The 17,874-nt window shown below is 46.0% G+C and overlaps 1 long non-coding RNA gene across 1 annotated transcript in view; it reads right to left on the minus strand.

Annotated features, from left to right (window-relative positions):
* Positions 1 to 4,773, minus strand: part of LOC135806961 (uncharacterized) — a 12,251-nt gene extending 7,478 nt beyond the window's left edge. Inside the window, exons 1-2 of the long non-coding RNA XR_010551377.1 lie at positions 4,402 to 4,773; positions 3,176 to 3,217 (exon numbers count right to left, since the gene is read on the minus strand). This is a non-coding gene — a long non-coding RNA (uncharacterized LOC135806961). The remainder of the gene's footprint in view (positions 1 to 3,175; positions 3,218 to 4,401) is intronic.
* Positions 4,774 to 17,874: the final 13,101 nt, after the last annotated feature.

Below are 17,874 nucleotides of genomic sequence, written 5' to 3' on the forward strand. Positions count from 1 at the left end.
TTTCTGGCCAGTGAATCCCGATTTTTCATTTTTCCATTTATCCATTTTTTAATTCTTTTTTCAACACACACACACACACACACCACACACATACTCCGGAACACACTGGCTGTTGGTAACCACCCAAGATATTGAAAGAAGAGCTAGGAAAACGAGAAAGAGAAGAAAGACGTGTGCGACCATAATCGTCGGGAATTGAACTCGCAACCTCTCGATTGGAAATCGACTGCACATACCACTGCACCATATGGGACACAAACACACACATACACATACAAACACACACATACATATACACACACACATACACTTGTACTTGTTGCTCACTGCCAAAACTGGTCACGTGGGTCTTCCCGGGAGAGGGGAGAGAGACTCAAAAGGAATCTTGGAAAGATGACTCAATTGGCTATTGAACCGCCCAACGGCCGACACCCCCTGAAATCCCCAAAACTCGGGGTGGACTTGAAAATGATCCCACTTATGGGCTCACCACACCTCAGTAAGTGGGTGAGGACTAGGTGCAGAAAAAGGATTGACGGCATCAGGCTATCCGTCCTGGGATCCAACTGCGGTTACCCCTGCCCCCAGTGAAGGTAATACTTGCTACTAGTGTGGATGGCTAAATCAGAGTGGACGCATACACACACACACACACACACACACACACACACACACACACACACACACACACACACATGCACACACACATACACACACACGGACGCACACACAAACGCACACAAAAACGCACGCATACACATACACGCATGCAGATATTAACTACAACACACAGCAACTAACTTGCGGTACGGGGGAGTGCTGGCCAGCAGTGTGAGAGGCTACGGCGAGAGAGATTCAGAGTCGGTTGGGTAGACACTGCCGGAGCAGAATCTTGGTAGAGCCAAGTAGCTACGAGAGACTAGTCGACTGCCAGAGCAGGATCTTGGCAGAGCCAAGAGAGTCTAGATATGTCCGAGGGACGGCAACTGAGGGCCCTGAGTAGCTGGAAATGAGCGTGGCCAACACCCCTTTTATTCACTTTATCAAAGTAAATGAGTGATGAGAAATGGGAGGTGGGAGGGTGAAACACAACGAGCAGACAAGAATGATCCACACACAGAGCGGATCGAATTTTATAGCGAGGCGAACTCAAGGAAGTCAGCGTGAACTTCGAGCGAACGTCGCATGTCGCCCACGTCGAGCGCCACATATAAATGCCATGGTGAATGCCACATCGCGTATCGTCCAAACGTTCATTGACACGTAGAGTGTCACGTGACCTAGAGTACCACGCGTGCATGCACAATGTTGTTTGGCCCACATGGTCACCGTGACATGCAGTGCACGCGACCGTAGACAGTAGCAAAGCATGAGCATGCAGCAGCACTATCAAACATAGCAGCATAGTTTGAGCAGTAGCACGAAGCTGCGTACACCCATTAACCGTCATTTTCACCATAATGCTACACCCACACACGTGCACACACACACATACAAATGCACACACACACACACACATACACACACAGACACACGCACACACACGCACACACACACACACACACACACACACACACACACACACACACCATTGGACCATTGGACGCCAATCGCCGGAGGCGGTGATAGCGATGCTACAGCAGAAGCCATAACAGCTTGTGCTGGGATTCCACCATTCAACAGCTTGCAAGGCTGAAGAATTGACCGCCACTACTCAGCCTGGTCTACACCACACAGCTATGAAGTGGCTTTTTTTGGCCAGTGAATCCCTACTTTTTGGTCTTTTTCATTTTTTTTTCACACACACACACACACTGTACATTGCTTTGCTGTGCGGTGCGGTGTTAGGCTGTGCAGTACTGTGTTGTGTTGTGCAGTGCAGTGCAGTACAGCACTGCACAGCACAGTCTCAAGCTACAGGAGGGCCGTCGCATGCTACAGGGGAACGGCCACAGGCTGCAGGAGTGTGGGCTGAAGCCAAGCCAGCCCGGGCTCAAGCTCAGCAGACCCACCCACCAAGTCTGCAGGACCATTCTGATGCCTCAACAAGTCCCACTCATGTGATCCCCCCGAGGCACGTTACGCGGACACCACAAAGACCTACTTCAGTCGACTATGAGGGCCAGCAAGATCGCCTTATCGCATCTTTCGGATATGTTGTTTAGGTAGGTACACACTCAACAGACTCGTGCTATTACTTTTAGGTAAACAACCGCTCTCGATGCTCTATTGTTATGTATTCTCTGGATGTAGCAAAAGAAAGAGAGAAAGGGGTCCTGTTGGAAGAAGCCATAACTCAAAGTTATATCCTGAGGCGCTCATGCAGGTAACTGATAATAAACACCTGAGACCAATTTCCATTATTGCTTCTGCTCGTACGCGATTCTTAGAGCTGAAAAGTTGATGGTGGAGATTTGAGCAGACTTTGAGCAGAATTTGAGCAAACTTTGAGCAGAATTTGAGCAGAGCAGATTTGAGCATTGCTTATAGATGCAAACATAGTAAGGGTTTGTCAACTATTTCTTTTCACACTGCTGATTGCTGGAATGCTTTACCTGCTAGGCCCATGCACCGACTTTGGAGGTGGGGCGGCCATGGAGGGGGGTCCGGGGGCCCTCTCGCCGAAAAAAAATTCAAAATTGAAGCCAATTGCAAGCGTTTCCGCGCATTTGGTGTCATTTCAGTGTAACTACAATGAAAGACTTTTTGATTCTGCAACAAACCAAGAAGACGCTACGATCGGGGACAAGTATTCTTCATTACCCTCCCCCGGGAAAAAATTCAAAATTGATGCCAATTGCAAGCATTACCAGGCATTTGGTGCCATTTCAGCGTAACTGTAATGCAAGACTTTTTGATTCATTACCGATCGATAATGGTTCGGGCCATTCGATAGTCAAAAAGCGTAATCGTTTCACCCCTACTGTTTCTGATGATCGCTTACCGTGAAACTCGGAGTAAAAACACTTTTTCGTCCTCTCATTAATGTTATTGTTAGAGGGTACACGTAGATAGAGATCATTCCCAGTGCTTAACGTGCTGGGACGGTACACTGACACTAAATCAAACCTAAATCATGCATTTTGAAGTGGTGTGAGCCAGGAAAATTCATGCTGACATGTAGCAGTGGTGCTGATGGCGACAGCAATAGCGGTTTGATGCAAGGGTCACTGACCTTGGGCCGTCCTTGCTGTCTCGTCTGGAAATCCTTAGCCACCTGAGAACACGCGAGATAATGAAGAAGGCGGCGTATGGTGCCAGAGTCAACCAGGTGGAGAGAGCATAATTCACCCCACTGGTGGTTTCGACCTCGGGTGTGGCGGGCAAGGAAGCCACTATATTTCTGAAGTCGCTAGCTGCTTTGGTTGTAGACAAAAACAATGACTTGGTATATTCTGCCGTGAAGGCCCGTCATGGGTGAGTTACGCACCCGGGTTTCTTTTTGCCTGCTGCGATGGGCAGTCACGTGCTTTAGGGGTACAGGGCCTCTTGCATTCGCCGCAAGTTCGGGAGCCCCTTTGCAGCATATTGCCGCCGGCTGTGCTGACACGGGCAGAGGCGTGACTTCGCCTTTGCATGCCGGTAGGCAATCTTATTAGATAACGATTTCTTGTGAAGCTTTTGTGTTCAATCTTACATTTCAAATGAGTGTTCTATATATTTCCGAATTTGGGTTGTCTTTTGGCTTTGACTCAGTCTCTTACTTCATGGTTTCACGCGATTGGCCCAATTGGTGTTGTGAATAAACCCCTTCTCAAGCAGCAGCTGTGTTGGTGGCTACAGCAGCAGCAGAGGCAGTGCTGATTGGGACAGCAGTAGCAGAGGTGCTGGTGGGGACAGTAGCCGAAGGGGAGGTGTGGGCGACGAAAGCAGCAGCAGCAGCGGTAGTGCTAGGCGACAACAGCAGCAGCAGCGGTAGTGCTGGAGGCGACAGCAGCAGCAACAGCAGCAGCAGCAGCAGTTCTGATGGCTACAGCAGCAATAGCGGTGGCGGTGGTGGTGACAACAGCAGCAATAGAGGCGTTGCTGGTGGCGACAGCCGCAGCAGCCGTGATTTGGTGGTGACAGCAGCAACAGCAGCAGCGGTAGCGGCAGTGTGGCAGCGGTGCTGGTGGTGACAACAGCAGCAGTAGAGGCGTTGCTGGTGGCGACAGCCACAGCAGCAGCGGTGATTTGGTGGTGACAGCAGCAGCAGTGATTTGGTGGTGACAGCAGCAGCAGTAGCGATGGTGTGGGGCGTCAGCAGCAGCAGCAGTGCTGATGGTGGTGACAGCAGCAACAGTAGCGGCGGTGCTGATACCAACAGCTAGCTTCACCTTGATATTTATCCAGTGATAAATTTAGCAGCATTCATGTCCAGGTAACTAGTTGTGTATTTGTACAGCTATGTTTCAACCTCACCTTTCTTCCAAGTCCATGTCTGAATGAATCCGTGAACCCGCTAGAAACCTATCCTCTTCCACAGGTGTATCATTTGAAGGTAGAAATAGCCAGGACCTGCTGCATCCCTTCATGACTAAGTTATTTACGGAGTACGCACCACGCTTGCCAATAACCGGCCTGTTCTGACCACTATGTTCTGGTCACGAAGAGGCAAACACTAGTAGTAAGATTATAAATTCTAGCTTGTTTCACCACAAATAAATTCTAGCTTGCTTCACCACAAATAAATTCTAGCTTGCTTCACCACAAATAAATTCTAGCTTGCTTCGCCGAGGAAACGCTTGCAGTGTAGATACTCAGGATGACATAGTCTGGTCGAAGGCAGGAAGCAGCACGACAAGCCTCTGGCTCTACTCCTACCTAACACTACGTACTGATACTTGAGTCTTTACTTCTTTACATGTACCGGTACTTCTTTAGTTTTTACTTCTCAGCTTTGCTGCTAGCTCGGCGTAGCTGTGCTCGCTGTGCAGGCCTGTGTGACTGTCCGCAGAGCTAGAGCTGTAGTGGGCATGATTACAGTATGGGTTAGGCGGCAGTGCGCAGATCTACGTTTCCGCATGTCCCGCTCAGCTCAGTGCAGCTGCGAGCTCACTGCCGGTCACCGCCGCGACCTGGTGACTGGTGTCAGTAGTGACCGAAGCATGCATCTACTCTCACGCACGCACTCTCCGCTAGCGCTACGCCTATGCTTGGGGAGCTTGGTTGTTTCTTTCACGGTTCGATTGAGTCACACTGCACTGTCTGTAACACGGTAACCAGGACTTTGAGTTTTGACTTCCGCTCCTGGAAGCGAAGGCCACAGCAGCCAGGCCCATGCAGGCCAGCAGGGCCAGACCCAGGCTAGCGATTCATGCTCACATGATGTAGTCATGTTGTACTTGTACGAGGTGATTAGCGAAAATTTTACATTGGATATTTTTTTACATTTTCTGTAAACTAAATTTCGTTGTCGTCGAGACATCTCCTTTAGGAAGTAATCTTTGACATTCGATTAGATATTCCGTTAGTATTATCAGTGTAGTTCGTGTTGCAGCCGAAGTTTTTGTTTCTGCGACTCCGCCATGCCGTGACGAGGCCTCAGTATTTCGTTGTGCGTAGTAAATTGCTATAACAATAGTGTAAACCAGCATGATATGGAAGAAACCAGGTCGCGTATGCAGCTTAGGTCGGCAACCGCTGTTGCTGATGGCATCACTGGTGGCTTTTCCAATGAAAACTCGCCTTCTGTAGAGCGCTCGACGGCCACAGGCCCCACACAGACGCCAAACCAAAACGGGCAGAAAAGAGCATAGTTGCTGTTGTTGACTTAGACTCCGGACATCCGAGCCAACGCGACCAATGCTGTTCTATTGGAGACTCTGCGCGTCCAGCTGAATGTAACCAATGCCAGTGAATCTGAGACCAAGCTCCAAGAGTTAGCATCATTGTTTTACGATGTCCCAGCTGGAGATGCTAGCCTTGCCACCAGCCACTTGACTGCCGCCAGCACAATTGCAAGCGGACCTGTTTCTGCTACGTCTTCTTTATCTTCCGACACGTTCGCCGCAGAGAATATACCGTATACTGCTTCCCTTGCTTCTAGCTGCGATTCCTCCGTCCACATGCACAGTCGGGCAGCCCTGAGCACAGCGTCCTTCAGCAGTGCTTCTCTCCGTTGAGTGTTGCGCGAATCAATGGTGCCAGCACTTGTCTAACTCAGTGATGGCTTTCTGCTTTGCATTCAGTATGTGGTCAGAGTCTGCTAATGCTCGGATGTTACTTGCCTGATGTCAGTTTATTACTTTTTGTCCTAGCACCAGTTTGGCATTCTTTATTTTGAAGTTTAATGGCGGTGATTTGCTCCTGCTGTGAGTGTGGTGTGTGGGTCAATTTTCAAGATGGCACTTGAAAGTGCAAGAATTTGTGTTCTGTTTTGACTCTATTCGTGTTATTTGTGTAGTGGCATACCTATACATGTGTGTGTAGGTTTCCATATAGCCTTGTTATGGTATGTTACCTGTGGTTTACACACATGTAAAAGAATATACAAGTATTTTCAGGACTGAAAAAACGACCTATTTTGGGTCACCTTGGAAAGTCTACATTGCTGTTAGGGAAGTTGAACTGTGATGGCATGACACGAGTCATAGATTATTCTACCATGTAAACTACTATAAGTCATGAAAAAAGGGCATTGGCTATGAATGCAGGGCGAGTTTACAAACATGTAAAATTTTTGCTAATCACCTCGTACATCTACCATGTGTACTCACTGCTACCTGGCTAGGCAGTCTGGCCATGGCCCAACATGACATGTCGACAGTCTTTGCACGCGTAGACCACTTACACTACAGTCCATTCAGAAAAAGATGGACTTCTAGCTTTTGGCCATAAATGGGTCAAACTTTGAGTTTTTTGAGAATTTTTTTCTGCAATCCCCTATGGAATCCTCTTCCAATTATGTTTCTGAAGTTTTTTTGTCCAAAAAGCAAGCCATAACAAGAATAGAATTTCGGCCAGGTTTTGCCCCAACAGCACTGAATTGGGAAAAACCATAAAAATCCAGGCCGTTTGACCCCGCCTGCAAACGTGTTTAGGGTTTTACGTCGGGCCCTAGACGACGGCTACTTTGGCCAACCGGACAACGAAGAAGTTGTGACCAAAAAGAAAAAGAATGATTTAATTTCTTGCGCATGCGTATGTAGAATGACGTAATACTCAGTGAGTCAGGTCGCTACACGTGCATTGTGCGGTTCGAACCCCAGTTCAGGTATCCTTTTTGGACCCTTTTTCAAATTTCAAATTTCGCAGCACTGCAGTGTGTACGATGAAATCACGAAAAATCGCCAAATACGGGAGCTCGCCAGAGCCAGAGCCCATCTTTTTATTTATTTTATTTATATATTTTTCTGATTTAAGACTCTAACCCAGACGAATGCATGATGAAAAAAGAGAAAATAATAAGGCACCCATTTTTATAGTCCAGGGGATGGCCCACGCCTGGTAAAAAGAATAAACAGAGAAAACTCGGAAAAGAGACAGTTCAATAACTTCAATTGCACACTGATCACTAAAGAAGAAGATGAGTCCGTCTATGAGGAAAGCCGAGCCTCAACCACCTCCAGACCAATATTCCCCCCCCCCCGCCCATCTTTTTATGAATGGACTGTAGAGAGGTTAAGTTTCACGTAAAAGTCTTACGTCCGTGAACTTTTACGTCAAAAAGTGAAAAAACTCACGTAAAATTTGACGTGTTTTACGTGAGTTCTCTAAGCGGTCAACTCGTGGAACTACAACAAACAATATGTCAATTTGCTTGTATAAATCCATGGTAGGGTACAATTCCTTTCCTCCAGAGCATCCCTTATGTGGAATGCCCTCCCTGCTCACTTGAAAGGAAGTGAGGTAGGCCTTGACGGATTATGCTAGCATAATTTTTCGCATAATTCCTACCAAAATCGAATAATCGCATAATTCGAGGCTAACTGCATACGAATCGCATAAATTGGAATAATCCGCCTTTTCGCATCAAATTCCATACAGTTGTACATGTTCTACAAGTACCGGTACAAGTACAAGTACATGTAGATGCACCAGGAAGTCGGAGGTTTACGACTCCCTTGATATTATGTCCAGTCCACTACAATCAGTGACGTTCGTAGCTACAGGTTGGACGGTGCGTTGACCCCGTTGAACTTTTGCTACTGCAGTACAACGCCCTCTACAAAATTCCCCTGTTATTTTGCACAGAACCATTTACCATCATGTACATTAGCAGCATTTGTGAGCATAATGCGGCATAATATGATAACTTTTAGCATAAAAATAGCATAATTCGGGAATTTTTTCAGCAATGCGAAAAGCATAATTTCACAAAAATATTAGCATAATCCGTCAAGGCCTAAAGTGAGGACATTAGATCATTTTCTACAGAACTTTTGCACGCTCTAAATGACGACAAATTGACTATATCCCTATATCCCCTCCTTTTTGAAAATGTATTTCACCAATAATATAAGGCTTGGAATTTTTTAAACATGAATATCGACGGACTTGCCCCTTCTGTTCATGCATTGACCTGCTCTAGTAATGGTTCATGAATCCGCCCAGTCCACATTCCTTCTCCGTTTCTCTCTAGTAATGGTTCATGAATCCGCCCAGTCCACATTCCTTCTCCGTTTCTCTCAGTTTTCCTTTCCTTTCAGTTGCATCTTCCTCTCTGCTCTGTTTTATTTTCTCTTTTCGTTCGTCCCTCTTGATATTTGTACTTTGTACTGTTGAGGCAACGAACTGAAATAATAAAAAAACAAACAAACAAACAAAACAAGTTGACTGTCCCGCACGTAAGTTCATGACGTGAGTTTTTGGAAGTTTCGCTTGGTTATCCCGACCGAATTTGTGTGAGTTTCCGGAATTTTATCGAGATTTATCAAGTTTGTTGGAAGATTTGATATTTGTGCGAACTAAACCCGAATCCTGCCAGGCAAAATTTCACGTCACGTCGCACGTGTAACTTAACCTCTAAAAATTACACGTAACGTGAGATTTGCACCGCGTTTTCAAAAAGGGCAAAAAACGTGTAACTTAACCTCTCTACTGATAATAGACCTACGCGTCGCACACCCGTCTGAGTAGTATAGACCTACTGAGTCTACAGTCTGTGTAGATCTACATGGTGTAGTGATGGCTGATATCTGGATATAGACTAGTCATACGACTTTATCATTCCCTTAGTATTGACTCACATAGATTTTTGCCATACCTAAGCAGTCAAATATTCCTGCATATTTGACTCCTTAGGGCTGTATTGACCGCTTATATTTGACTCCTTTTTAGCGGTTGAACACATGCTTTGGTTAGTCGTGATAAATCTAATATTGACTTCGCACTTGGTCAGTATAGGAAATAAAAGACCTGGTAAAAACCTCGGCTTCGCCTCGGTCTTTTACTCGGCTTTTATTTCCTATAATAGGCTATAGACCACCCTTTTCAGATGATCTACGGATATCTCCCCTCGTTTGAGGGTATTATGGCTCATAATCCCCTCAAACGAGGGGATCTCATATCCACAGAAAATCCTGTGGATCCCCTCGGACGGTGGGTTGGACCCAGTCCTTCTACCAGCATAACCAAGAGAGCTAATCCCCGCGGCGCTGCGCGCCTTGGGGATTTGAAAAATAATCCCCTCGGAACCATGCAATATCCTATACATATTGACCTCGTACCTAGTCAATATTACTACATACCTAGTCATTGTACATTATAGCAATAAAAACTGCTTTATGGCAGTTTTCTAAAAAAGGTTATTGTGTTCTAGTCCATGGACCCCGTCTAAAAAGTAAGAAATTAACGAAATGTGATAGCCGAAAATTAAAATTTCACACAAAACCTCACAATAATCACACACAGGATGAAGAAGACCTTTTCCCCCCGTGGTACATGGCGGTCACTTTCCTATTCATGCATGTTGGCGCAGTACTCGTACAAGTCACCCGTGAAGCGTCAGACCAAGATGGACTCTTGGTCAGACTAAACAAGTGTTGAAAGCAGTATTTTTTAAAACTAAGATCCTCAAGTGTTGTGATTATTGTGAGGTTTTGTGTGAAATTTTAATTTTCGGCTATCACATTTCGTTAATTTCTTACTTTTTAGACGGGGTCCATGGACTAGAACACAATAACCTTTTTTAGAAAACTGCCATAAAGCAGTTTTTATTGCTATAATTTCTTTTGTTTTTTTAGCTAAGGATATTGAAGTTGAAGACACCACTGCAGCTGTACTTATGGTTGATAAAATATGGTGGTAAAGATACACCTGGCAATATGGCGGTAAACAGTGTGGGCAGGCGTGTGTTTACCGCCATATTGCCAGGTGTGTCTTTACCACCATATTTATCAGCTAAGGATATTATAATAATTGTGTCACCAATGGAATGCCCTAAATGATGGCCTACATGTGCATCATATCAAATTCAATACCGTACTATACGCATTGATGTGCAAGCCATTTCTTGTAGAAAATGGCACTAGTCTTGCATATTCATGTTCTTCTGCAGGGGAATCATATGGGTAGTGGCGGTAATACTTTTTTTTATACGCAGGTCATTCTGTGGATGTTGCTGTTGCAGAATTTCATGACTGTCATAAAATTGAATTGTCTTGTCTTTCAGAAAATTCAGATGTCCACACCCTAAATCACATTTACTTGAGAATTGTAACCAGGTGCGTGCCGCAGATGTTTTTTGTTGATTCTGTTTTTATAATTGTAGTCATGGGTTGTCGTGATAGGGTCATCCGGCATCATATTGTACTGAAATCGTAATCCTGTTGATGTCGATAAAACTTTTGGAAGTAGTTCAATGACTTCAAAGTGTTACAAGTCCACGATTGTCTAAAACAACACAGGAAAGTAGGAACAATAAACATGTATTAAAATGTAAACAAATACATTGTTGAGTCCGACACCTCGTTCCAACAACTACACTGATCCTGAGGATATAAGGGGCAAGGATATAATTATGGTTGGAGGTACTGAGAGATAAACAAAGCACTCCATAATAATAAAATGTACACGACTTTGGGGGAGTATGAATGATATCTAGTCAAACCTCTTTAGGACGAACATCAAGGGACCGATGGTATTTGTTCTGTGAGTTTGTTTTAAACCTATTTTATAACGAATGAATACAATTATTTCTCCAATAGAGACACGAATAGATTTCTTCTACAGCGAAAGATTCTAAGCCAGACCACACCATTGACTCGTCTTGTATGAAACAAATGAGTCACTGAACTTTTCTTTAGCAACATGACGGCAACTGAAACAACAACAGAGAAAATACGATACATGTACAGCACATTCTTGCAGGTACTACAAACAGATTGCAGATCGTAATTCTTGCTCTGCCGGCACGCAACTTTATTTGGGGCAGTGCAATCTCGGCGCTACTCACCAATCAAACAGCCCAGACTCGAGTAAACAAATCCAATCGTACGAGATTTTCACGAGACTGCACCCATTGGCTTGTTTCCTATGCAGCAAACAAGTCACTGAATGCATGAACCTCTCCATAATGGAGATTTTCCCTGATATGCGAATTTATTTTGCATACTCGGCCAATGCGTCCTTGAACCTTTCCTTCCAGATTGGGAACTGCCAACGATGCTATGCCACTGCAAAATTCAGATTCTACCCTATGATCGGAGCACGGAATACCGGAAGCAATCATGACCAGTGCCTTACTTGTAACGTACCAATGTACAATGAACATAAGTATTTCGACAACACATCTAAGCCTCAGCAGCAACATAAGCCTTACCGTCAAGAAGTTGAACTCGCGTTCTTCGCACACTGTTGGCAAGGCGGCAAAGAGATACGAATGGATCTAAATCCGAATAAAATCAGCATACGTTTCCGTAAATGAAAGTGTGAGCATAAGCAAATGAATCGAAGGAAACTGGTCAACTCAGAGATCACCTGCCATTGAGTATTCCGTAAAAGGAGGCCTCGACAGCAGAAAAGCTAAATTTAGAAAAGAGATCCTGTCAGCTTTTCCATTATTTATTGTATTCCACCTAAAATCAGCACACTTTTCGTAAATGAAAGAGTCAACACAAGCAAATGAATCAAAGGGAACTGGTCAACTCACCTGTCATTGAGTAATATTCCATGAAAGGAGGTCTCAGCAGAGCCGAAGCGAAATAAGCCAGGACACGAAATATCCGAAACAGCTCATGCAAGAAGCAGTTCCAAAGAAGGAAGTTCCTCGCGCATGCACATCCGAAAACGGACTGCACTGCAACACAATGTCTGCCGTGCACGTGCACAGCACGCGCGCGTTGGTAGATCAAATACCGAGCACCTTACGTAGAAACTTACGTAGCCTAAGTGAAATACCGAGCACCTTACGTAGAAACTTACGTAGCATAGCGATGTCGTTTTTTCTGCCATGTGAACACAATAATAGAAAAGCTGACAGGATCGCTTTTCTAAATGTAGGTGTCACCATGTACATCCTTCAAAGCGGTGAACCCCTTGATAGGCGACAAGCCTCTGGGTCATCCTAATAAAGATATTATTATTATTATTATGGTCACACAGACTGACTGTGCCCGCTAAGTCAGTAAGTGCACCTGGGCCGGGGCACACACTGTAGAGTGTAGTGTAGATCTGGTAGATTATTACTACTACTACTAGTAGTAGAATACTAGTAGATCTACTAGTTATGATTAGGGCTCAAACGATTAGTCCGATTAACCGGTTGCAGACCGGTTACGAAGAATTAACGGTTAACCGATAAAGATAACGGTTGCGCAGTAACTTTTCAGTCAATTTTTAAGTATCAGGTCGTTGCAAAGTGTGCACTTTCGCGGGCTGTCGCACGCGTACGCAATGTCTGGGCTGTCAACTCGGTCATATCTGGTCTCTTGGTGTGAGAGTATGTATGAATGAGCATGCAAGAGAATGTACAAGTGTGCGTTGTACTGAATAGGGTACATTTTTTGAATGAGTATAGTCAAATATACGGTTAAAAAAGAGCCCGCAGGATTGCCGTGGCTTATAGGTTATAACCGGTTAATCGACCGTTAGCTTAGCAGTTAACCGTCAGGGGTAAAACCGTGACCGTTTGAGCCCTAGTTATGATGATGATTACCGGTATACTCGTACTCGTAGATCTACTCGTAGCCGTGGTCTACCATGGTCTACTGCCTGCTAGTGCTACTGACTCCTAGGCCTTGACGGATTATGCTAATATTTTTGTGAAATTATGCTTTTCGCATTGCTGAACAAATTCCCGAATTATGCTATTTTTATGCTAAAAGTTATCATATTATGCCGCATTATGCTCACAAATGCTGCTAATGTACATGATGGTAAATGGTTCTGTGCAAAATAACAGGGGAATTTTGTAGAGGGCGTTGTACTGCAGTAGCAAAAGTTCAACGGGGTCAACGCACCGTCCAACCTGTAGCTACGAACGTCACTGATTGTAGTGGACTGGACATAATATCAAGGGAGTCGTAAACCTCCGACTTCCTGGTGCATCTACATGTACTTGTACTTGTACCGGTACTTGTAGAACATGTACAACTGTATGGAATTTGATGCGAAAAGGCGGATTATTCCAATTTATGCGATTCGTATGCAGTTAGCCTCGAATTATGCGATTATTCGATTTTGGTAGGAATTATGCGAAAAATTATGCTAGCATAATCCGTCAAGGCCTACTGACTCCTCTGTGCTACTGCTGTAGTGCTGGCAAAACAACTGCATTTCAGGTCAGTGTAACCTTAGTAACCATGCAAGCGGAGCGCGCGAAGAGATCTGATCTGATCTGAGTGCGTCCAGGTCAAGTATTTTAGTAATATAATATTAGTTCCGGACCCAGTTCCATCCGGTTTCAACCAGTTCCAACCACTTTCATCAGGTTCTAACCGGTTTCATCCAGTTCCAATCACTTTTATCAGGTTCTAACCAGTTTCATCCAGTTTCAAGTACATAGGTAACCATGCAGCTACGACCGGTCCCTGCACGTTTGCACTGGTTTCAACTGGTTTTCGCGCCACACCGACTCAGCACGCATGCGCCTCATAATCGATGAGAACTGCATCTCCGTCTGTGCAGCTGTCCTACTCCTAGGCTAGCGGCTGCATTTGCATCAAACAAACTACCATTTTTTGTTTGTGGAAAAAGGAGAGCCTGCTTCCATGCGACAGCTAGCTGCCGCTTGAATGGACCGTAGAATTTGATTAGTTTACCACTAACGACACTAGGACTGTGGAAAGAAATCGTTCACGGAAAATGGACCCCACTAGTACTTGAACAAATTCGGAAGAGAAAGATGAAGTGAAGACATCAACCGATAGCGAAATGTCGAGCGCAAAAAAGGTAAGTAAGTTGTCTTTATAGGAAATCGTGGAAATCTGTGTTCCCGCACTATAGATGTCCTTTTCTTAGTAACTTGTAGACGGTAGGGCCAGCCTAGTAACTACAAAGTTTACAAACCCAGTGATTCGGTGTGTTAGTTGCTGCGCAAGTGTGGGAGTCTGATATGCTTGATAATGTGGGGCAGCCAAATGATTCCAGGCCCGTTTATTTGCCTTATGTGTTGCTTCGAAGTCAGTCGATGAGTCAGTCTTGCATTCAACCTCACTCCTTCAAGGGGAGTATGGGGCTCTGATATGCTTGACAATGTGGGGAAGCCTTGTAAATCCGTGCCCGGTGATTCGGGATGTGTGTTGCTTGGCAGTGAACGAGTCGATGAGTCTTGCATTCAACCTCACTCCTTCAAGGGAAGTGTGGGGCTCTGATATGCTTGATAATGCGGGGCAGCCAAGTGACTCCATGCCCGGTGATTCGGGATGTGTGTTGCTTGGCAGTGAACGAGTCGATGAGTCAGTCTTGCATACAACCTCACTCCTTCAAGGGAAGTGTGGGGCTCTGATATGCTTGATAATGCGGGGCAGCCAAGTGACTCCATGCCCGGTGATTCGGGATGTGTGTTGCTTGGCTGTGAGCGAGTCGGTGAGTCAGTCTTGCATTCAACCTCACTCCTTCAAGGGAAGTGGGGGCTCTGATATGCTTGATAATGTGGGGAAGCCTGGTTACCCCATACCTGGTGATTCGGGATGTGTGTTGCTTGGCAGAGTACGATCACTCCTTCTTGCGTTCAACCCCACTCCTTCAAGGGAAGTGTGGGGCTCTGATATGCTTGATAATGCGGGGCAGCCAAGTGACTCCATGCCGGTGATTCGGGTTGTGTGTTGCTTGGCATTGAACGAGTCGATGTGTCAGTCTTGCATTCAACCTCACTCCTTCAAGGGAAGTGTGGGGCCCTGATATGCTTGACAATGTGGGGAAGCCTTGTAACTCCATACCTGGCGATTCGAGATGTGTGTTTTTTCGGGAGTGAATGATGAGTCATTCTAGCGTTCAACCTCACTCCTTCAAGGGAAGTGTGGGGCCCTGATATGCTTGATAATGCGGGCAGCCAAGTGACTCCATGCCCGGTAATTCGGGATGTGCGTTGCTTGGCAGTGAACGAGTCGATGAGTCAGTCTTGCATTCAACCTCACTCCTTCAAGGGAAGTGTGGGGCTCTGAAATGCTTGATAATGCGGGGCAGCCAAGTGACTCCATGCCCGGTGATTCGGGATGTGTGTTGCTTGGCATTGAACGAGTCGATGAGTCAGTCTTGCATTCAACCTCACTCCTTCAGGGGAAGTGTGGGGCCCTAATATGCTTGACAATGTGGGGAAGCATTGTAACTCCATACCTGGTGATTTGAGATGTGTGTTTTTTCGGCAGTGAACAATAAGTCATTCTAGCGTTGAACCTCAATCCTTCAATGGAAGTGTTGTGCTCTGATATGCTTGATAATGCGGGGTAGCAAAGTGACTCCATGCCCGGTAATTCGGGATGTGCGTTGCTTGGCCGTAAGCGAGTCAAGAGTCAGTCTTGCATTTAACCTCACTCCTTCAAGGGAAGTGCGGGGCTCTGATATGCTTGATAATGTGGGGAAACCTTGTCACTCCATACCTGGTGATTCGGGATGTGTGTTGCTCAGCAGTGAACGAGTCGATGAGTACTTCTTACTTTCTACCTCACTCCTTCAAGGGAAGGGTGGGGCTCTGATATGCTTGATAATGCGGGGCAGCCAAGTGACTCCAGGCCCGGTGATTTGGGGTGTGTGTTGCTTGGCATTGAACGAGTCGATGAGTCAGTCTTGCATTCAACCTCACTCCTTCAAGGGAAGTGTGGGGCCCTGATATGCTTGACAATGTGGGGAAGCCTTGTAACTCCATACCTGGTGATTCGGGATGTGTGCTGTTTGGCAGTGAATGATGAGTCATTCTAGCGTTCAACCTCACTCCTTCAAGGGAAGTGTGGGGATCTGATATTCTTGATAATGCGGGCAGCCAAGTGACTCCATGCCCGGTAATTCGGGATGTGCGTTGCTTGGCAGTGAACGAGTCAAAGAGTCAGTTTTGTATTCAACCTCACTCCTTCAAAGGAAGTGTGGGGCTCTGATATGCATGAAAATTCGGGGCAGCCAAGTGACTCCATGCCCGGTGATTTGGGATGTGTGTTGCTTGGCAGTGAACGAGTCGATGAGTCAGTCTTGCATTCAACCTCACTTCGTCAAGGGAAGTGTGGGGCTCTGATATGCTTGATAATGCGGGGTAGCAAAGTGACTCCATGCCCGGTGATTCGGGATGTGTGGTGCTTGGCTGTGAGCGAGTCGGTGAGTCAGTCTTGCATTCAACCTCGCTCCTTCAAGGGAAGTGTGGGGCCCTAATATGCTTGACAATGTGGGGAAGCATTGTAACTCCATACCTGGTGATTCGGGATGTGTGCTGTTTGGCAGTGAATGATGAGTCATTCTAGCGTTCAGCCTCACTCCTTCAAGGGAAGTGTGGGGTCTGATATGCTTGATAATGCGGGCAGCCAAGTGACTCCATGCCCGGTAATTCGGGATGTGCATTGCTTGGCAGTGAACGAGTCGAAGAGCCAGTCTTGCATTCAACCCCACTCCTTCAAGGAAATATGGGGCCCTGATCCGCTAGATAATGTGGGGAAGCCTTGTAACTCCATACCAGGTTGATTCGGGATGTGTGTTGCTTGCCAGAGTACGATGAGTCCTTCTTGCGTTCAACCTCACTCCTTCAAGGGAAGTGTGGGGCTCTGATTTGCTATATAGTGCGGGGCAGCCAAGTGACTCCATGACCGGTGATTCAGGTTGTGTGTTGCTTGGCATTGAACGATTCGATGAGTCAGTCTTGTATTCAACCTCACTCCTTCAAGGGAAGTGTGGGGCCCTGATATGCTTGACAATGTGGGGAAGCCTTTTAACTCCATACCTGGTGATTCGGGATGTGTGTTGTTTGGCAGTGAACGATGAGTCATTCTAGCGTTCAACCTCACTCCTTCAAGGGAAGTGTGGGGCTCGGATATGCTTGATAATGTGGGGCAGCTAAGTGACTCCATGCATGGTAACTCGGGATGTGCGTTGCTTGGCAGTGAACGAGTCAAAGAGTCAGTTTTGCATTCAACCTCACTCCTTCAAGGGAAGTGTGGGGCTCTGATATGCATGAAAATTCGGGGCAGCCAAGTGACTCTATGCCCTGAGATTCGGGTTGTGTGCTGCTTGGCTGTAAACGAGTCGGTGACTCAGTCTTGCATTCAACCTCACTCCTGCAAGGGAAGTGTGGGGCTCTGATATGCTTTATAATGTGGGGAAGCCTTGTCACCCCATACCTGGTGATTCGGGATGTGTGTTGCTTGGCAGAGTACGATGACTCCTTCTTGCGTTCAACCCCACTCCTTCAAGGGAAGTGTGGGGCTCTGATATGCTTGATAATGCGGGGCAGCCAAGTGACTCCATGCCCGGAGATTCGGGTTGTGTGTTGCTTGGCATTGAACGAGTCGATGAGTCAGTCTTGCATTCAAC

The sequence above is a fragment of the Sycon ciliatum genome, chromosome 1 (genome assembly GCF_964019385.1).
Source record: "Sycon ciliatum chromosome 1, ocSycCili1.1, whole genome shotgun sequence".
NCBI lineage: Eukaryota > Metazoa > Porifera > Calcarea > Leucosolenida > Sycettidae > Sycon > Sycon ciliatum.